The sequence below is a fragment of the Triticum aestivum genome, chromosome 6B (assembly GCF_018294505.1).
Source record: "Triticum aestivum cultivar Chinese Spring chromosome 6B, IWGSC CS RefSeq v2.1, whole genome shotgun sequence".
NCBI classification, from domain to species: domain Eukaryota; kingdom Viridiplantae; phylum Streptophyta; class Magnoliopsida; order Poales; family Poaceae; genus Triticum; species Triticum aestivum.
This window is the reverse complement of record NC_057810.1, coordinates 680,700,488-680,722,964: the sequence shown is the minus strand read 5'-3', so window position 1 is coordinate 680,722,964 and position 22,477 is coordinate 680,700,488.

Sequence of the window (22,477 nt, the reverse complement as noted above, 5' to 3'; positions counted from 1 at the left end):
AGCTGTTCTGCTGGGGATACTTCCCTCCGGGAGGGGAAATCATCACCATCATCATCACCAATGATCCTCTCATTGGGAGGGGGTCAATCTCCATCAACATCTTCACCAGCACCATCTCCTCTCAAAACCCTAGTTCATCTCTTGTATCCAATCTTGTATCCAAACCACAAATTGGTACCTGTGGGTTGTTAGTAGTGTTGATTACTCCTTGTAGTTGATGCTAATTGGTTTACTTGGTGGAAGATCATATGTTTAGATCCTTAATGCATATTATTACTCCTCTGATTATGAACATGAATATGCTTTATGAGTAGTTACATTTGTTCCTGAGGACATGGGTGAAGTCTTGCTATTAGTAGTCATGTGAATTTGGTATTCGTTCGATATTTTTATGAGATGTATGTTGTCTTTTCCTCTTGTGGTGTTATGTGAACGTCGACTACATGAAACTTCACCATTATTTGGGCCTAGAGGAACGCATTGGGAAGTAATAAGTAGATGATGGGTTGCTAGAGTGACAGAAGCTTAAACCCTAGTTTATGCGTTGCTTCGTTAGGGGCTGATTTGGATCCATATGTTTAATGCCGTGGTTAGGTTTACCTTAATACTTATTTTGTATTGCAATAGGGGTTAATCCTAAGTGGGATGCTTGTCCAAGTAAGGGCAGTACCCAAGCACCGGTCCACCCACATATCAAATTATCAAAGTACCGAACGCGAATCATATGATCATGATGAAAACTAGCTTGACGATAATTCCCATGTGTCCTCGAGAGCTGTTTCCTCATTATAAGAAATTGTCCAGGCTTATCCTTCGGTACATAAAGGATTGGGCCACCTTGCTGCACTTTATTTACTTTCATTGCTTGTTACTCGTTACAATTGATCTTATCACAAAACTATCTATTACCTACAATTTCAGTGCTTGCAGAGAAAACCTTACTGAAAACCGCTTATCATTTCCTTCTGCTCCTCGTTGGGTTTGACACTCTTACTTACCGAAAGGATTACAATAGATCCCCTACACTTGTGGGTCATCAAGACTCTTTTCTGGCGCTGTTGCCGGGGAGTGAAGCGCCTTTGGTGAGTGGAACTTGGTAAGGAAACATTTATATAGTGTGCTGAAATTTTTTGTCGCTTGTTACTATGGAAACTAATCCTTTGAGGGGCTTGTTCAGGGTATCTTCACCCGACCAGTAGAGCAAAGAGTTGCTCCTCAACCTACTGAACCTACTAAAAATATTTACTTTGAGATTCCTTCGGGTATGATAGAGAAACTGCTAGCTAATCCTTTTGCAGGAGATGGAACATTGCATCCCGATTTACACCTTATATTTGTGGATGAAGTTTGTGGATTATTTAAGCTTGCAGGTATTCCCGATGATGTTTTCAAAAGGAAGGTCTTCCCTTTATCTTTGAAGGGATATGCATTGACATGGTATAGGCTATGTGACGATACGGGATCTTGGAACTATAAACGATTGAAGTTGGAATTTCACCAGAAGTTCTATCCTATGCATCTTGTTCATCGTGATCGTAATTACATATATAATTTCTGGCCTCGCGAAGGAGAAAGCATCGCTCAAGCTTGGGGGAGGCTTAAGTCAATGTTATATTCATGCCCCAATCATGAGCTCTCAAGACAAATGATTATTCAAAAAATTTATGCTCGGCTTTCTCTCAATGATCACACTATGCTCGATACTTCCTGTGCTGGTTCTTATATGCTGAAGACTACTGAATTCAAGTGGGACTTATTGGAAAGAATTAAACTCAACTCTGAAGATTGGGGTTCCGACGATGGTAAGGAGTCAGGTATAACACCTAAGTTTCATTGTGTTAAATATTTTATGGATACCGATGCTTTTCATTGATTTAGCGCTAAATATGGACTTGACTCTGAGATAGTAGCTTCTTTCTATGAATCTTTTGCTGCTCACGTTGATCTCCCTAAGGAGAAGTGGTTTAAATATAATCCTCCCATTGAAGTAAAAGTAGTTGCACCTATTACAGTTGAAGAAAACACTATCACTTATGATGATCCTATTGTTCCTACTATTGTTCCTACTACTTATGTTGAGAAACCTCCTTTTCCTATTAGGATAAAGGATCATGCTAAAACTTCAACTGTTGTTTGTAAGAGTAATACTAGAACTTATACACCTCCTGAGAAAATCAAAGTTGAACCTAGTATTGCTATGGTTAAAGATCTCTTGGATGATGATTTAGATGGGCATGTTATTTACTTCTGTGAACAGGCTGCTAATATTGCTAGACCCGATGCTAAGATACATAGACCGGTTGTAGGCATGCCTGTTATTTCTGTTAAAATAGGAGATCATTGTTATCATGGCTTATGTGATATGGGTGCTAGTGCTAGTGCCATACCTGTTGACTTACATAAAGAAATTATGCATGATATTGCACCCGCTGAAATAGAAGGTATTGATGTTACTATTAAGCTTGCCAATAGGGATACTATTTCACCAGTTGGGATTGTTAGAGATGTGGAAGTCTTGTGTGGGAAAGTCAAATATCCTACTGATTTTCTTGTTCTTGGTTCCCCAAAAGATGACTTTTGTCCCATTATATTTGGTAGACCCTTCTTGAATACTGTTAATGCTAGGATTGATTGTGAAAAGGATATTCTTACAATTGGCTTAGGGGATATGTCTCATGAGTTTAATTTTGCTAAGTTTCGAAGACAACCCCGTGATAAAGAATTACCTAGTAAGGATGAAATAATTGGTCTTGCTTCTATTGCCGTACCTCCTACTGACCCGTTAGAACAATATTTGCTAGACCATGAAAATGATATGTTTATGAATGAAAGAAGGGAAATAGATGAAGTATTCCTTCAATAGGGTCCTATTCTGAAACATAACCTACCCGTTGAAATCCTAGGAGATCCTCCTCCACCCAAGGGTGATCCCGTGTTTGAGCTCAAACCATTACCTGATAATCTTAAGTATGCTTATCTAGATGAAAAGAAAATATATCCTGTTATTATTAGTGCTAACCTTTCAGAGCAAGAAGAAGAAAGATTATTGAAAACTTTGAAAAAGCACCGTGCTGCTATTGGATATACTCTGGATGATCGTAAGGGCATTAGTCCCACTCTATACCAGCACAAAATTAAAGTGGAGAAAGATGCCGAACTAGTTAGAGATCCTCAACGACACTTAAATCCTAAGATAAAAGAAGTGTTAAGAAAGGAGATACTAAAACTCCTTGAGGCAGGTATAATTTATCCCGTTGCTGATAGTGAATGGGTAAGTCCTGTCCATTGTGTTCCTAAAAAGGGAGGTATTACTGTCGTTCCTAATGATAAAGATGAATTGATCCCGCAAAGAATTATTACAGGTTATAGGATGGTAATTGATTTCCGTCAATTAAATAAAGCTACTAAGAAAGATCATTACCCTTTACCCTTAATTGATCAAATGCTAGAAATACTATCCAAACACACACATTTCTTCTTTCTAGATGGTTATTCTGGTTTCTCTCAAATACCTGTATCAGTAGAGGATCAATCAAAAACTACTTTTACTTGCCCTTTCGGTACTTTTGCTTATAGATGTATGCCTTTTGGTTTATGTAATGCACCTGCTACCTTTCAAAGATGCATGATGGCTATATTCTCTAACTTTTGTGAAAACATTTGTGAGGTATTCATGGATGATTTCTCCGTTTATGGATCCTCTTTTGATGACTGCTTAAGCAACCTTGATTGAGTTTTGCAGAGATGTGAAGACACTAGTCTCGTCTTGAATTGGGAAAAGTGCCACTTTATGGTTAATGAAGGCATTGTCTTGGGGCATAAGATTTCCGAGAGAGGTATTGAAGTTGATAAAGCTAAAGTTGATGCTATTGAAAAGATGCCATATCCCAAGGACATAAAAGGTATAAGAAGTTTCCTTGGTCATGCCGGTTTTTATAGGAAGTTCATTAAGGACTTTTCTAAAATCTTTATGCCTCTGAGTAATTTATTGCAAAAAGATATTCCTTTTGTTTTTGATGATGATTGTGTAGAAGCATTTGAAATACTTAAGAAAGCTTTGATCACTGCACCTATTGTTCAGCCACCTGATTGGAATTTACCCTTTGAAATTATGTGTGATGCTAGTGATTATGCTGTAGGTGCTGTTCTAGGGCAGAGAGTTGATAAGAAATTGAATGTTATCTAGTATGCTAGTAAAACTCTTGACACTGCCCAAAGAAATTATGCTACTACTGAAAAAGAATTCTTAGCAGTTGTATTTGCTTGTGATAAGTTCAGACCTTATATTGTTGATTCCAAAGTTACTATTCACACTAATCATGTTGCTATTAAATACCTTATGGAAAATTGAGATGCTAAGACTAGACTTATTAGATGGCTTCTCTTGATCCAAGAATTTTATTTGCATATTATTGATAGAAAGGGAGCTGAGAACCCCGTTGCAGACCCACTACCTATTGATGATAGCTTTCCTGATGAACAATTAGCGGTCATTAATGCTTCTCGTACTGCTCCTTGGTATGCTGATTATGCTAATTATATTGTTGCTAAATTTATACCACCTACTTTCACATACGAGCAAAAGAAAATGTTCTTTTATGATTTAAGACATTACTTCTGGGATGGCCCACACCTTTATAAAGAAGGAGTAGATGGTGTTATTATACGTTGTGTACCTGAGCATGAACAGGAACAGATCCTACACAAGTGTCACTCTAAATCATATGGAGGACACCACGCTTGAGATAGAACTGCACATAAGGTATTGCAATCCGGTTTTTATTGGCCTACTCTCTTCAAAGATGCTCGTAAATTTGTCTTGTCTTGTGATGAATGCCAAAGAATTGGTAATACTAGTAGACGTCAAGAAATGCCTATGAACTATTCTCTTGTTATCGAACCATTTTATGTTTGGGGCTTTTATTATATGGGACCTTTTCCTGCCTCTAATGGTTACACACATATTTTAGTTGCTGTTGATTACGTTAATAAGTGGGTAGAAGCTATTCCAACTGGTAGTGCTGATCATAACACCTCTATTAAGATGCCTAAGAAGTTATTTTTCCGAGGTTTGGAGTCCCTAGATATCTTATGACTGATGGTGGTTCACATTTTATTCATGGTGCTTTCCGTAAGGTGCTTGCTAAGTATGATGTTAATCATAGAATTGCATCTCCTTATCACCCGCAGTCTAGTGGTCAAGTAGAGTTGAGCAATAGAGAGCTCAAATTAATTTTGCAAAAGACTGTCAATAGATCTAGAAAGAATTGGTCAAAGGACCTTGATGATGCATTATGGGCTTATAGAGCTGCATATAAAAATCCTATGGGTATGTCTCCGTATAAGATGGTTTATGGAAAAAGCGTGTCACTTATCTCTTGAACTTGAACATAAGGCATATTGGGCTATTAAAGAGCTTAACTATGACTTCAGACTTGCCGGTGAGAAGAGGTTATTTGATATTAGGTCACTTGATGAATGGGGAACCCAAGCCTATGGAAATGCCAAGCTGTTTAAAGAAAAAGTTAAAAGATGGCATGACAAAAGGATACAAAAGCGAGAATTTAACATAGGTGATTATGTTTTGCTATTAAACTCTCGTTTAAGATTTTTTGCAGGAAAACTTCTCTCTAAATGGGAAGGTCATTTTGTTATCCAGGAAGTCTATCGTTCCGGTGCCATAAAAATCAACAACTTCGAAGGCACAAGTCCGAGGGTGGTGAACGGTCAAAGAATCAAGCATTATATCTCAGGTAATCCTATCAATGTTGAAACTAATATTATTGAGACCGTCACCCCGGAGGAATACATAAGGGACACTTTCCAGAACATTTCAGACTCCGAAAGGGAATAGGTATGTGGTACGGTAAGTAAACCGACTCCAAAGCAATTCTAATGGCAATTTTTCTCCGTTTTGGAATATTTAAGAATTTTGGAAAGAAAGAAGTAATCCAGGAAGGACACGAGGCCCCCACAAGGGTGGTGGGCGTGCCCACCCTTACTGGGCGTGCCCCCCTATCTCATGGGCACCTCGTGTACCTCCCGTACTCCGTTTTCTTGCACGTTACGTATTTTGGTCGGTAAAAATTCATTATATAATCTCCTGAAGGTTTTGAACAACGTATCACGCAAAAAAATCCCCTATTTTTTTAGAGTTGTTTTTCTGACAGGTCTAGAACATCATCGACATCACCACCTTCATCACCTCCGAGGACATAACCACATGGGTATGGGCACTCCCCTTGGCGACTGCCAAGCTTGGGGGAGGTGCCCCGGTATCGTATCACCATCACACTCCTATCTTTACCATTTTACTTAGTTCGATCCTTTTAATAATATCTTGATCTAGTAGATTGAAGTTTTGATTGAATTAGATTTGAGTTTTGCTTTGTGATCTCTTTATGTAATCGAGCCCGTGAGCTATCTATAATAAAGATTAGTGCTGAGTCAAGGGCTTTTGCTATCTTGCTATGATCTTGAGGAAGTAAAAAGAATAAAAAGAATAAAAGAGTACATATTGATCTTTTGGATAGTAATGACTTCACATAAAAAAAGTATGAGGCATAAAAGTTGTTGAGAGTTGACAAACATAGTTTTGGTCATCATTGCAATTAATAGGAAGTAATAAGGAAAGAGTGGTTTTCACATATAAATATACTATCTTGGACATCTTTTATGATTGTGAGCACTCATTAAGTATGACATGCTAAAGAGTTGATGTTGGACAAGGAAGACAACGTAATGGTTTATGTTTTCTCACATCTCATTGATCTTCCCAACATGTTGAGCTTGCTTTTCCCTCTCATGCTAGCGAAAATTCCTTGCACCTAGTAGATATACTACTTGTGCTTCCAAACATCCTTAAACCCAGTTTTTGCCATGAGAGTCCACCATATCTACCTATGGATTGAGTAAGATCCTTCAAGTAAGTTGTCATGTTGCAAGCAATAAAAATTGCTCTCTAAATATGTATGACTTATTAGTGTGAAGAAAATAAGCTTTATACGATCTTGTTATGGAAGTAATAAAAGCGACAGACTGCATAATAAAGGTCCATATACAAGTGGCAATATAAAGTGACGTTCTTTTGCATTAATATTTTATGCATCCAACCCTAAAAGCACATGACAACCTCTGCTTCCCTCTGTGAAGGGCCTATCTTTTACTTTTTGTCTTTTACTTTATGCAAGAGTCAAGGTGATTTTCACCTTTCCCTTTTTCATTTTATCCTTTGGCAAGCACCTCGCGTTGGAAAGATCCTGATATATATATATATATATATATATATATATATATATATATATATATCCAATTGGATGTAAGTTAGTATGAGCTATTATTGTTGTCATCACCCAAAGGTGAATACCTTGGGAGGCAACATTATAAGCCCCTATCTTTCTCAGTGTCCGATTAAAACTCCATAACCACAAGTATTGCGTGAGTGTTAGCAATTGTAGAAGACTATATGATAGTTGAGTATGTGGACTTGCTGAAAAGCTCTACTCTTGACTCTTTTTGATGTTACGATAAATTGCAATTGCTTCAATGACTAAGATTATAGTTTGCTAGTTTTCAATAAAGTTTCTGAACCATACTTGACATTGTGAATAGATTGTTACTTGAGCATGAGAAATCCTATGACAAAATCTATAAATATACATATATATATATATATATGTTGTTATTTTAAGAATAATCATGATGCCCTCATGCCCGTATTTTATTTTTATCGACACCTCTATCTCTAAACATGTGGACATATTTTTCGATTTCGGCTTCCGCTTGAGTATAAGCGAGGTCTAAGCTTGGGGGAGTTGATACATCCATTTTGCATCATGCTTTTATATAAATATTTATTGCATTATGGGCTGTTATTACACGTCACAATACTTATGGCTATTCTCTCTTATTTTACAAGGTTTATCATGAAGAGGGAGAATGCCGGCATCTGGGATTCTGGCTGGAAAAGGAGCAAATATTGGAAACCTATTTTGCACAACTCCAAAAGTCCTAAAACTCCACGAAAGTCATTTTTGGAATTAATAAGAATTTTGGGCAAAGAAAGTACCGGAGGGGGCCCACACCCTGGCCAGGAGGGTGGGGGCGCGCCCCCCCTCCTACTGGGCGCGCCCCTGTCTCCTGGGCTCCTGTTGGCCCTCCGGTGCCCATCTTCTGCTATATGAAGGCTTTCACCCTGGAAAAAATCAGAGGCAAGCTTATGGGACGAAACTCCGCCGCCACGAGGCGGAACCTTGGGAGAACCAATCTAGGTGTTCTGCCGGGGAAACTTCCCTCTCGGAGGGGGAAATCATCACCAATGATCCTCTCGTCGGGAGGGGGTCAATCTCCATCAACATCTTCACCAGCACCATCTCCTCTCAAAATCCTAGTTCATCTCTTGTATCCAATCTTGTATCAAAACCACAAATTGGTACCTGTGGGTTACTAGTAGTGTTGATTACTCCTTGTAGTTGATGCTAATTGGTTTACTTGGTAGAAGATCATATGTTCAGATCCTTAATGCATATTAATACTCCTCTGATCATGAACATGAATATGCTTTGTGAGTAGTTACGTTTGTTCCTGAGGACATGGGTGAAGTCTTGCTATTAGTAGTCATGTGAATTTGGTATTCGTTCGATATTTTGATGAGATGTATGTTGTCTCTCCTCTAGTGGTGTTATGTGAACGTTGACTACATGACACTTCAGCATTATTTGGGCCTAGAGGAAGGCATTGGAAAGTAATAAGTAGATGATGGGTTGCTAGAGTGACAGAAGCTTAAACCCTAGTTTATGCGTTGCTTTGTAAGGCGCTGATTTGGATCCATATGTTTCATGCTATGGTTAGGTTTACCTTAATACTTCTTTTGTAGTTGCGGATGTTTGCAATAGGGGTTAATCATAAGTGGGATGCTTGTACAAGTAAGGGCAGTACCCAAGCACCGGTCAACCCACATATCAAATTATCAAAGTACCGAACATGAATCATATGAGCGTGATGAAAACTAGCTTGACGATAATTCCCATGTGTCCTCAGGAGCGCTTTTCTCATTATAAGAAATTGTCCAGGCTTGTCCTTTGCTACAAAAGGGATTGGGCCACCTTGCTGCACTTTATTTACTTTCATTGCTTGTTACTCGTTACAAATTATCTTATCACAAAACTATCTGTTACCTACAATTTCAGTGCTTGCAGAGATTACCTTACTAAAAACCGGTTGTCATTTCCTTCTGCTCCTTGTTAGGTTTGACATCTTACTTATCGAAAGGTGTCGGGGAAACTGATCCACGGACACCTATGGGACCGGCGGACCGAGCCCCTTTTGGTTCGGCAGGGGGCGGAGATCGCATGAAGAGCAGATCGAGGCGAAGCACGCGAGCAGTTTACCCAGCTTCGGAGCTCTCCGGAGAGATAATACTCTTACTGCTGCTTGTCTGATTGTATTGAGTTCTTGCTCGGGAGCGCTGAGTGCTACAGTACACTCTAGCTGCTAACGAGACCGAGCGTGAGTGTTTTCTGGCTTCGAACCTTCCCCCACCCCCTCTACGTTGCGCATGGGCCTCCTTTTATATGCTCAAGGGGTCACCGACAGGTGGCAACGTAGACAAGGGTAAAAATGGAAAAGGACTTGCGGTTGGTACAACAACCTGTACAGTGTATCATACCTAACCTTGACGGCAGGGGACAAAGACATTAAATGCCTGTCTACGTCGCCCAAACAGTGCAAACAGGGACCGTCAGGGACGCCACCGCTCGCCATGATGGCAATCTTGTCAGCGCCGCTAGCCACCACGTACCGCTGGCTGCACAGCCTCTTGCCACGCGCACCTGGAAAGGCCCCAGGGCGACACGTTGGTGGATGCGCTGGAGCGTAGGTACAGGGTGGTAGCGTGCCACGGAAAGTGCCTTGCCGCGGTTGTTGTCTTGTCACGTCCGTAGGCTTGTCGCTCCCCGGGCCTTGCCGGGACGCGTGGCGCGTCGCGGCAAACTCCTTGAGATGCCTTGGTGGGCCTTCCCGGCAAGCTCCTCTTGCCGGGGCCTTGTCTCCTTGGCTTAGATACTTTGTTCTTGAATGGCTCCACAGGAATCGCCGAGGACCTTGGCGGTCACCCGGCAAGCCTTGCCGCGGGTGGCTGCAACTGCCTGTGCACAAGTTCGGGATACTAGGGTACCCCTACTCTAGTACACCGACAGGAGCCCCCGGGCCTGGGCCACACACGGTGCCGAGCGCTATTGGGCCAGGCCCAAAACAGGGCACGGGCACGCGCGGCTTGGGTTACACCGTATCTTTCTCCGTATCCACCGCGCCCTCTCCCAACGCACGCGTTGAATGCGGCGTCGTGGGAGAGATCGTGGGTGGTTTCTTTATTCAGAAGGGCGAAACGTCCGCCCCCTCCCTCTTTATAAGCAGGGGAAACAGGGACAGTTCACCCATCCTGCCGGTTGTTACTCCATTTCCCAAATTTCCGCCGCTCCCCCCTTCTTCTCGAGAGCAGCGCTCCGCCCCCCATTGCCACCAGCACCATCAACGCAGTCGATCTCCCCCACCGCCTCCGCCATGGCTCCGAAAGCCGACAAGGGGAAGGGCGTGAAGTCGGTCGAGGCGCAGCGGCTCGCGGCGCTGCGAAAGGAGCGGGCCCTCTTCCCCCCTCAGCTTGCCGTGAAGGAGCTGAGGGAGTACTACTACCTCTTCTGGTCGACGGAGACGCGAGCGCATCAGCGCACGAGGGTACTCCCGGCTGCCGCATTGGAACTGGCTCCAAACGGGTACCCCTTCTTTGCGCTATTCTTCTACTACGGGCTCTGCCCGCCCTTCTCTGAATTCTTCTATGACATTATGAACACATACGGGTTCCGCCTCCTTGATTTCACCCCCAACGCCGTTCTGACCATGGCAGTTTTCGCACATCTTTGCGAAAACTTTGTCGAAGTCCACCCAAATGTAGCCCTCTTCCTCCACTTCTTTATGCCCCGGGTTGAGAGAGGAGAGCCTCTTGCCGGCGGGATCGCTTGGATCTAAAGAGTCGGCAAGAAGGAAGCTTATCTGGAGGGGGAGCTCCGCAGCAAGTGGGAGGAATGGAGAGCAGAGTGGTGCTGGATCGTCGAGGAGAACCCGCAGCCATTTACTGCCCTGCGCCAAGCCCCAATAGTGCGCGACAATGATTAGAGCAACGTGGCCTCGGAAGACGACAGGCTGAAGATTGTCGTCACCCGGATCCTTCGCCTCAGGCTTGCCGGGCTCACCGTAGGCGCCGTTGGCGCAGACTTTCTCCGCCGTCGCATCGCCCCCTTACAGGAGAGGAGGAGACCCGCCTAGGAGTTCCAGAACTCGGCGGATATCATGAGGCTGCGCCCGGGCCTCAACTTCAACTTCACCGTCCTGTAGCTGGATGCGTTGCTCCTAGAGCTGTTCAAGCACGATCCTCAACATCCATTCGTGTTGCCGAGGGGGGTGGTTCCGTTGTGCAACAACTCTTCGCTCGACCGCATCCGCGCAATGATGCCGTTGTGCGACTCGCACGGAATCGTCTCCACTTGGAAAGAGCCTGCAGACGACGTCGTGCGGGATTTCTTTGACGGCCTAGTAGAAGTGCCGATCCGCCCCGATGAACAGAAGAGCCTCACCTGCGACACCATCGATAATGAGATGCAGCGCATCGCCACCAGACTGGAAGAGGTGGCAGCAGCCGTTGCCGCGGGTGAGATCGGATTCACCATGGAGGAGGCAGAGGCAGCAGAGGCGGCAAGCCTTGCCGAGCGCGAGGAGTTTGTCGGCGAGGAAGAACTTGTCGGGCCCAAAGAGGAGCCGAGCGAGCCCGGCGAGGGAGAGCTTGTCGGGCTCGAACCTTCAGGCAACTCGTCGCAAGTCGAGCCCCCAGCTCCACCAAGAAGGCGTCTCCGCAAGGCCCGGGACGTAGCGGAGCGGCAGACGGGTCAATAGCCGCCGTGCCGCGCGACACGCTCTACCGCGGCAAGCTGTGTTGCCGCGGGAGCGCCTCACGCCGCTGCAGCAACTGAGGCGGGGTCTTCCCGGTCCACCGCTACTACCCCTGCCAAGCGGGCAAGGGAACCTACTCCTCCGCCTCGTCGCACCAGAGGCGAGCCGGACTTTGATCTCTCCGCGCTCAGCTCCGACGAGGAAGAAGAAGAGTAAGATTCTTTGCTGTTCTTGTAACTCTTCAATTTTGTTGCTTTGTCTTGTATCTGACTTGCTTTTACTCTGAACCTATTCCTTTTCAGGACGCTGGCCCAGAGAGCGGCGAAGAGAGCCAAGGCCCCAGTGATTGTCATCGAGGATGATCCCGCTGTGACGGCAGGGGACATGTCCGAGACCACCTTGCTGGACCCAGCAACCCTTCCTCCAAGCAGCCCCCAGCGCAGCCCCCAGCGTAAGTGTATTGTTTATTTCCTGCTTTCGGGCGCGCATGGGTGATCCTTCTTTGCTGATTTCTGATTGCTGGTTTGTGCAGGAGCAGAGCAGCCTCACCAGGAGGGCCCGGAGGCCGCTCCCGAAATGCCATGTGCTTCCACTACACCTCCAAGGGAGGATTCCCCGACAAGGGAGCGTTCTCCGGCAAGGGAAAATTCTCCGGCAAGGGGTAGTTCTCCGGCAAGGGACAACACCAGCGATCCTCCGGTGATTGAGACCACGACCGCAGATCTTAGCACAGGTAATCCTTTTGCCTGAGAACTTCCCTTGGGTTCTTCTTCTTCTGATTTTCTTTTTTTGAATGTTCGCTTGATTTCTCTCCCTTTTTCCGTTCGCCAGATCCATCTGCCACGGAGCCGATGGAAACCGAGGTCACCGGCGAGGAGAACGCGCGCATCAGCGTTGATGATGCCGTCACCACCGAAGGAGAGGCCGGTGCTGATGATCCTGCCGGCGAAGAGGCCGCCAAGGCTGCCGCCGCAGAAGCCGGCGAGGGATCCGGCGATCGCACTGACGGCCCCGAGGCCGCAGGAGCGCCAGGTGCTACGCCGACCGCCGATCCCTCCGCCGCTGCTGCAGTGCCAGGCTCCGAAGAGCCCCAGCCCGGCGCCTATCTGAAGGCCGGCGACGACATCTTCATCAAGCTCCCCTGGGCTTCAAGCTCCAGGGCACCGGTCGAGGGAGAGATGCTGGACGGAGAAGTACTTGCCTCCGCTGGGCTGAAGCTGGTTGACGCGCCAAGCAGTAGCAGCGACGAGCCTGAAGAGGAGCGGCTGCTGCGGAAGCTGCTGTCACTCTACCGCGCCCGACAAGCCAAGCTGGTGTCCCGCGAGGCACTTGTCGCGAAGGCGGGAGTTGACATTGAGAAGCACGCGGAGGAGCTCCGGGGCCTCAGGCAGGAAGCTCTCCGGTCCTTGGCGGAGGAGCGGGAGCAACTTCTCGAGGAGCGAAAAGCCTTCCTCCTCGAGAAGGCTGAAGCTGAAGAGAAGCAATGGCTTGTCGCCGAAAACCTATTTGCACAGGAAGGAGAGTTGGCGCAGCGCAAGGTCAATCTTGATAGCCATGAGGAGGAGCTTGCCGCGCGCGAGCAAGCAATTGGCGGGGTTCTCAAGGAGGCAAAGGATGCTGCCGCAGCTGCCGAGGCCGCCAAGAAGGAGCTGGAGACGAAGGTGGCACAGCTGGAAGCCGATCTCAGGGCGAGTGGCGAGGAGCTTGCCGCGCTCAAGCATGAGCACGAGAAGGACACTGCCGCTCATGGTGAGCTGCAGGGTCTTCTCGCTGAGAGGAGCAAGGAGCTCAGCGCCACCAAGGACTCCAACGCAGATCTCGAGTTGAAGCTGGCCACTTTGACGCAGACGCTGGACGGCGCCAGGAAGCGGGAAGCGGCCTTGTCGGAGAAGATCAAGACCGACGAGGCGCTGCTGGCGAGTGCTGCTGCCACCCAGGACACTTTCAGGGAGACCGTGGAGCATTGGACCGAGGGTCTTGTGGATGCTGCCGCGGCCATCAACAAGGAACTGGCGCAGCTGGGGATGGAGGATTTCGGGTACTCCTCCGATGAGCACCTCCAACCCAGCGCCAAGCTCAGCTTGTTCTTCGAAGGCGTGGCGACGGCCCTTCAACGACTCTGGGAGAAGATCCCAAAGCAGCTGGCCGACGAGTCGCGCAAGATCTGCGCAGGGGCTCTCCAGAAGGTGCTGGTGAAGGTGGCCTTTCGCAATCCAGGCCACAACCTCACCAATGTCCTCACGTCCTTGCCACCGGATGCCGATCTGGAAGCGCTCAAGGCCCTTGTCACACCCATTGTGGAAAAGGTGAGCGGGATCAAGAGGGTTGAGGGCGATCGCGTAGATTAGGCCGCTCATTTTCTCTTTTCCTTGTCTCTGCTGGTCATGTTACGAGACAAACTGTTAGAGCTGCGACAAGCTATCTTGTAATACGACTCTATTTTGGATAGCAATTTTCTATGTTATCTCCTTTACTTGATTCCTTCCTTTGTATGTTTTTGCCCTACGCTTTTAGGGAACTTGTCGGCGCAGGCACCTTAGCCGCGAGCGCTGAGTGCGGAACGTCAGCAGCCTGCTGGCGGTGCTGCTGCCGACAAGAAACCTTGTCGCAACTAGTCGCAGCTCACTTAAGTTGTTGAGCGGACTCGAAACAAAGTAAGGGCGCAACTAGCTACGAGTTGGTTCCTCCGCGCATAGGTTTTCCATACAAAGCAAGGTCGTTCGAGGAAGATAACTTAAATTTTTTAACTGATTGCTCAAACTTTGGAAACTTAGCTTTTCTGTCGTTTGCTTGCCGGTAAGGCGAACACTTCCTTGAACGACGCCTGGTCCACACCATTATCTCCTTTCCCCCCCAGCAAACTTGTGCGCGAGGGAACTTCCTTCCTTTGAGAAAGAGAAAGCAGAGAAAATAATGATATGAAGCCTTAGGGCTCGTTATTGCTTACCGGGGGTATGTGCTGCACGAAGTGTCAGATACATGCATGCAAAGTAATATAAAAAGCATGAAATTGACAAGATGTGCAGAGCACATGAGCTTTACTTATGCACGGCATCTGCGCCCGGCTTTGTACAAAGGATTACATGCAACATCGGCAAGACTTGTACAAAAGGTGGTTGCTGGAACAGGTTCCGGCAACCGCGCCTTACGGGTAAAACTTACGAAGATGCTCAATGTTCCAGGAGTTGCTCACCGGAATGCCATCTTCGGTCTCAAGGCGGACAGCGCCAGGCCTAGTGACTCGTTTCACCCGGTAAGGGCCTTCCCACTTCGGCGTCAACTTGTTGGAATTCTTGGCGGACTGAACGCGCCGAAGAACAAGGTCGCCTTCCTCGAGACTTCTGGCATTAACTTTGTGGCTATGGTAGCGGCGCAAAGCTTGCTGGTATCGAGCAACTCGTACAGCAGCCTGAAGACGGTCTTCCTCAAGGAGCAGCGCGTCGTCTTGTCGCAGCTGCTCTTGCTCAAGCTCATCATAAGCGAGCACTCGAGGTGACCCATATACGAGTTCCGTGGGGAGAACTGCCTCTGCTCCATAGACTAGAGCGAAAGGTGTCTGGCCGGTGGCTCGATTTGGTGTCATCCTGACCGACCAAAGAACCACCGCAGCTCCTCAATCCAGTTCTTTCCGCACTTGCGCAGCCTGTCGAAAGTCCTGGTCTTGAGCCCGGGCAGCACTTCAGCATTTGCCCTCTCCGCTTGACCGTTGCTTCTCGGCTGAGCAACAGAAGCGAAGCAGACCTTGGCGCCAAGATCTTGGACGTACTGCATGAAGGTGCGACTCGTGAATTGTGTGCCGTTGTCGGTGATGATCCTGTTAGGGATCCCGAAGTGGCAAACAATCGACCTGAAGAACTTGACTGCTGACTGTGCTGTCACCTTCCTCACTGGTTCCACTTCCGGCCACTTTGTGAACTTGTCGATTGCAACGTACAAGTACTCAAAGCCCCCGACAACTCGGGGAAAAGGGCCGAGGATGTCGAGCCCTCAGACCGAAAATGGCCAGGATATAGGGATCGTCTGGAGAGCTTGAGCTGGCTGGTGTATCTGCTTGGAATGGAACTGGCACGCTTCACACTTGGTTACTTGTGCAGTTGCATCCTGGAGGGCTGTTGGCCAAAAGAAACCTTGCCGGAATGCTTTGCCGGCAAGTGCTCTTGCGCCAATGTGGTGACCACATATGCCTCCATGTATCTCTGCCAACAGCTTTTGTCCGTCTTCCCGGTGACTACACTTCAATTTCATGCCGTTGAGTCTTCTTCTGTACAGTGTGTTGTCGACAAACTGGTACATACTTGACTGCCGGGCTACTCTTTCCGCTTCTTCTTGGTCTTCGGGAAGTTCTCCTGTCTGAAGGAAATGGACAATCTGCTGTGCCCATGTCAGAGCTTGCGGCTCGACAACAAGGACTAAAGGCACATCTGCTGCTGCGGGAACATCCGCTTCTACGGCGAGAACCTGCGGCTCAGCCGGAGCTTGATGTTCCCCGGCAAGCTTGCCGGAGCAAAACTTGTCGGAAGCGTCTGCTTCAACGGAACAAACCCTAAGGTTTGTCGGAGCAGACTGCTCCTCAGCACCCTTGGCGTCGATCTTGGGGACCTTCTTAGTGGCGGCTTCGAGGAGCTTTGCCGAAAAATAGTCACCGGAAATCAACTTCCTCTTCTTGCTCTGCCCAGTTGACGGTGTTACAGACGGTTGAGTCAGCTTGAGCACAAAGATCCCTGGTTCCACAGGTAACTTAAGTGCGGCGTACTTTGACAGGCCATCGGCAATGTCGTTCTGAGCTCTTGGAACATATTCCATCTGTAGGCCGTCAAAGTGCTCTTCTAGCTTTCTCACTTCATCAACGTAAGCTTCCATCAACGGACTCTGATAATTCTTGTTCACTTGGCGGACGACAAGCTGTGAGTCACCCCTGACAATGAGCTTCTTAATCCCAAGGTCTGCCGCGATCCTGAGACCGGCAAGCAAACCTTCATACTCTGCGGTATTGTTCGTTGCTTGCTCCTTGGGAAAGTGCATCTGGACTACGTACTTGAGGTGCTCTCCGGTGGGTGCGACAAGTAGCACGCCCGCACCGGCGCCTTGCAGCGAGAAAGCACCATCAAAGTACATCAGCTACTCTTTGCTTGCTTCCTTGACGGGGATGCTTGTCTCCGGAATTTCTTCATCTTGTGTTGGCGTCCATTCTGCTATGAACTCTGCCAATGCTCTGCTTTGGATAGTCGAAGTGCTCTCAAACTTAAGGCCAAAGCTTGATAGTTCCAGTGCCCACTCGACAATCCTGCCTGTTGCTTCTGGATTTTGCAGTATCCTCTTTAGCGGAAAACAAGTGACGACTGTGATCTCATGTGCTTGAAAGTAATGGCGCAGCTTTCTCGAGGCCATGAGAAGGCCGAAAAGCAATTTCTGCACACCAGAGTACCTTGACCTAGCCCCCTGCAGAAGGGAACTGACAAAGTAAACTGGGCGCTGCACCATCCTTTTCTGCATCTTCTCAGGCGACTGCGCAGATCCATCTTTGTCGGGACCAGAGCTTGTCGGTGAAGTCCTCTGCTTGTCGCTGGATGCATCGGCCGTGGTTGCTGGCTCATCATCTGCCTCCCTCTCCGCAACTAACGCAGCACTAACCACTTGATTGGTTACCGCTATATATAGCAGCAACTTCTCTTGTGGCTTAGGTGCGACAAGTGTTGGAGTGGAGGACAGGTATCTCTTTAAGTCCTGTAGTGCAGCCTCCGCTTCCGGAGTCCATTTCATTGGACCTGCCTTTTTCAATATTTTGAAAAATGGAAGGGCGCGCTCAGCAGACCTATAGATAAATCTACTGAGAGCGGCTACGCAACCGGCAAGTCTTCGTACATCCTTGACGCGCTTTGGTGCTTCAATCTGCTCGATGGCCTTGATCTTGTCGGGATTGGCTTCAATTCCCCGCTGAGACACAAAGAACCTGAGAAGCTTGCCGGATGGTACTCCAAACACACACTTCTCGGGGTTAAGCTTGAGGTTGATCTTGCGCAGATTTGCAAAGGTTTCATCTAAATCTTGAATCAGAGTCACCTTGTCCTTGCTCTTGATCACTATGTCATCCATGTAGGCTTCCACATTTCTGTGCATTTGTGGCTCAAAAGCATAATGGACTACCCTTGCAAATGTTGAACCAGCATTCTTTAAACCGAAAGGCATCCGTACGAAACAGTATGTGCCACATGGGGTGATGAATGTGGTTTTCTCCTCATCCTCTTCTGCCATGAAGATCTGATGGTATCCTGAGTATGCATCAAGAAATGAAAGCAAGTCACATCCGGCCGTGGAGTCAACAATCTGGTCGATGCGCGGCAAGGGAAATGGGTCTTTGGGACAAGCTTTATTGACATCAGTAAAGTCGATACAAAGCCTCCATTTCCCGTTAGCTTTGCGCACGACAACAGGATTGGCCAACCACGTAGGATGGAGCACTCCTCTGACAAGGCCTGCTGCTTCCAATTTCTTGATTTCTTCTACGATGAATTCTTGGCGCTCCACTGCCTGTTTCCTGACTTTCTGCTTGACGGGCCGCACATGAGGACAGACGGCCAGGTGGTGCTCAATTACTTTCCTGGGAACACCAGGGATGTCATACGGTTGCCACGCAAACACGTCGACGTTCGCCCGCAGGAAAGCAACGATCGCGCTTTCCTATTTAGGGTCGAGAGTGGCACTGATGGTGAAAGTACCACCAGTGCCGTCCTCCTTGGTGGACACCTTCTTGGTCTTTGGTGGAGCTGCCATTGTCTTCTTACACTTGCCGGTGGAGCTCGATGGTGCGTCCTCGACGGTAGCGCAGCACTCCGAAGAGGTGCGCTTGCGGGAGTGGGCATCAGAACTCTTACCGGACTTGGTCTTCTTCTTCTCCCTGGGAGCTTCAACGGCAAGTGGTTTGCGATCCGCTACGACTGCTGCTTCCTGGTAGATCTTGTCGGTGCAGATAAGGGCATCCTTCTTGTCCCCAGGGACAGAGATGACACTTATCGGGCCTGGCATCTTCATCACGTTGTATGCATAGTGAGAGGCTGCCATAAATTTGGCGAGTGCTGGACGACCGAGTATCCCATTGTAAGGCAATGGAAAGTCAGTGACGTCAAACGTGACCCTCTCAGTTCTGAAGTTCAACTCGCTGCCAAATGTCACCGGCAACGTGATCTTTCCCTTCGGCTTGCTCCTTCCCGGATTGATTCCTTGGAACGTGCCGGTCTCTTCGAGCTCACTATCAGGGATCTGGAGTTTCTGGAGTACCACGGAGGAGATCAGGTTCAAGCCGGCCCCGCTGTCAACTAGCATCTTAGTGACCTTGAGGTTGCGGATCGTTGGTGAAACCAACATCGGGAAGCACCCAGCCGCAGTTATGCAATCAGGGTGGTCCTCAATATCAAAGATGATAGGCGTGCTGGACCATTTCAGAGGCCTGCGTGACTCGACAGGTGGTTCTGCTGCATTGACTTCCCGCATCCACTGCTTGAGCTGGCGGTGGGAAGTATGCAGAGATGCATCGCCGTCAACGTACAGGATCTCTGTGGCTTTCTGGAACTCCTGCTCATCGGTCTCGTCATCATCCATATCTTCATCCTCGTCGTCATCTTCATCCTTTTCACGGCCGCGGGGAGGTCTGTCTCCTTGCCACTGCTTGGCCTTGCCGCGGCGTCCTCCTCGGCCGGGACGCTTCTTGCTGGCTCCTCCAGCACCTTCCTGGGCTTTCTCCTTGTCACGCCGCTCGTATTCAGCCTTTTGCTGTTCCACAAGCTGCTCGACCCTCTTGCAGCTCTGGAGGTCATGGCCCTTGGTGCGGTGGATTTTGCAGTACTGCTTGTTGGTGCCGTCCTGCTTGTCAGCGACCACCACAGCCTGGCAGTTGTTGCCGCCGGAGCTACCAGCTTTGGCTTTCTTGGCTCCACCTCCGTTGCCGGACTGCTCAACGAATAGCACATCTTTGCCTTTCTTCTTCCTATTGTTCTGCCGCTGGTTTTTCTTTGCCGCAGCGGTCCCCTCACTATCTGATCCTGCTGCTTCTGTATTTTCTCTGGGGAGTCTCCTCCCCTCCTCAGCACGCACACACTTGTCGGCCAGGGCATATAGCTCACTGACGTCTTTGATCTTGCACATCGCCATCTCCTCCCGCATCCTGCGGTTTCGCACGTTCTGATGGAACGCGCTGATTACCGCGGCAGGGTGGACATCTGGGATGTTGTGCTGTACGCGGCTGAATCTCTGAATGTACTTGCGCAGGGGCTCTCCTTCCTTCTGGGCGAGCAGGTGAAGGTCGCTTTCTTGGCCAGGAGGCTTGTGGCCGCCTGTAAAAGCGCCGACAAACTGATGGCATAGGTCTGCCCAGGAGGATATGGAGTTGTTCGGCAAGTGCATGAGCTAGGATCTGACATTGGGCTTGAGTACCAGCGGGAAGTAGTTGGCAAGGATCTTGTCATCCCGCCCCCCAGCAGCTTGCACCGCGATGGTGTAGATGCTGAGGAACTCCGACGGATGCGACTTGCCGTCGTACTTCTCTGGCACGTCTGGCTTGAAATTCTTCGTGCTGGGCCACTGGACCTGCCGCAGCTCACGAGTGAACGCAGGGCAACCTACCGCGTACGGCAAGTCACCTGGTTCCCCTGGCGCATGCATGTCGACAGAGGGCCCAGCGCGATGGTCTGATTGACGCCGCGCTTCTCTTCGTTGCTCGATGCGAGTTCGAGCGTCCTCTTGCTGTCGTTCGTGAAGAACTTGGCGTTGATCGCGACGAGCTCGTGGATCTGATGATGCGGTGGAGTCGCTGTCGAGGTGGATCCGGCGAGTCGGCGATCTTGGCCTTCTGGGTGGAGAGTGCATGGTGGTTGCACCCCCACCGGTTTCGTCGCCATCGGTTCGTGCCCGGCAGTCCTGCCGCGACAACGATGTATTCGGCTGCCGCGGAGTGTCACCGTTGGCGAAGCCGATGAGACTCTGAATGGTGGCCCTCCATTCATCGATCTTGTCTGGCGTTGGAGGGTAATCCAGGAGCAGTTGAGCTCGCGCCAAAGCTTCTGCTGGAGTAGTGGGCGGCAGTGGCGAACGGTGCGAGGAGCGGGATATGCTCGGACTCCTAACTATGTTAGAAGGAGCAGTATCCCGTGCAGGCGACCGTGCCTCACTCGTGCCAGCATGTTGGCGTGCACGCTGATCTTGAGCACCCCGAGATCCTCCAGCTCGATCTTGGTCCAACAAGCGTATGGTACTGCGAATACCATGACGCTGTCGGTCCTGCGCCTCCTGAGATGGGCACGGTGCTTGTACGGATGCCGAGGTCTGTGCAGCCTTGTCCTTGAACCTGGTATCACCGTGAGCTCCCTCGTCGATGTCCGTTCTTCCGTCGGCGTCTACCCCACCAACCGTTTGCTCCGGTGGTGGTGGGATCAACGAGGACGGAACAGTTCCCGCCGAAGTCTTCTTCTTCGGTGGCATGTCGATGAAGAAGATGAAGATCTAGCTCGCGTGAATGCCGGATCAGGTTCACACAATCTCGATGTCCCCTACCTGGCGCGCCAAAGATGTCGGGGAAACTGATCCACGAACACCTATGGGACCGGCGGACCGAGCCCCTTTCGGTTCGGCGGGGGGCAGAGACCGCACGAAGAGCAGATCGAGGCAAAGCACACAAGTAGTTTACCCAGCTTCGGAGCTCTCCGGAGAGATAATACTCCTACTGCTGCTTGTCTGATTGTATTGAGTTCTTGCTCGGGAGTGCTGAGTGCTACAGTACACTCTAGCTGCTAACGAGACCGAGCGTGAGTGTTTTCTGGCTTCGAACCTTCCCCCACCCCCTCTACATTGTGCATGGGCCTCCTTTTATATGCTCAAGGGGTCACCGACAGGTGGCAACGTAGACAAGGGTAAAAATGGAAAAGGACTTGCGGTTGGTACAGCAACCTGTACAGTGTATCATACCTAACCCTGACGGCAGGGGACAAAGACATTAAATGCCCGTCTACGTCGCCCAAACAGTGCAAACAGGGACCGTCAGGGACGCCACCGCTCGCCATGATGGCAATTTTGTCAGCGCCGCTTGCCACCACGTACCGCTGGCTGCACAGCCTCTCGGCACGCGCGCCTGGAAAGGCCCCAGGGTGACACGTTGGTGGATGCGCTGGAGCGTAGGTACAGGGTGGTAGCGTGCCGCGGCAAGTGCCTTGCCGCGGTCGTTGTCTTGTCGCGTCCGGAGGCTTGTCACTCCCCGTGCCTTGCCGGGACGCGTGGCGCGTCGCGGCAAACTCCTTGAGATGCCTTGGTGGGCCTTCCCGGCAAGCTCCTCTTGCCGGGGCCTTGTCTCCTTTGCTTAGATACTTTGTTCTTGAATGGCTCCACAGGAATCGCGGAGGACCTTGGAGGTCACCCGGCAAGCCTTGCCGCGGGTGGCTGCAACTGCCCGTGAACAAGTTCGGGATACTAGGGTACCCCTACTCTAGTACAACGACAAAAGGACTACGATAGATCCCCTACACTTGTGGGTCATCACGGATGCACCTGGCCA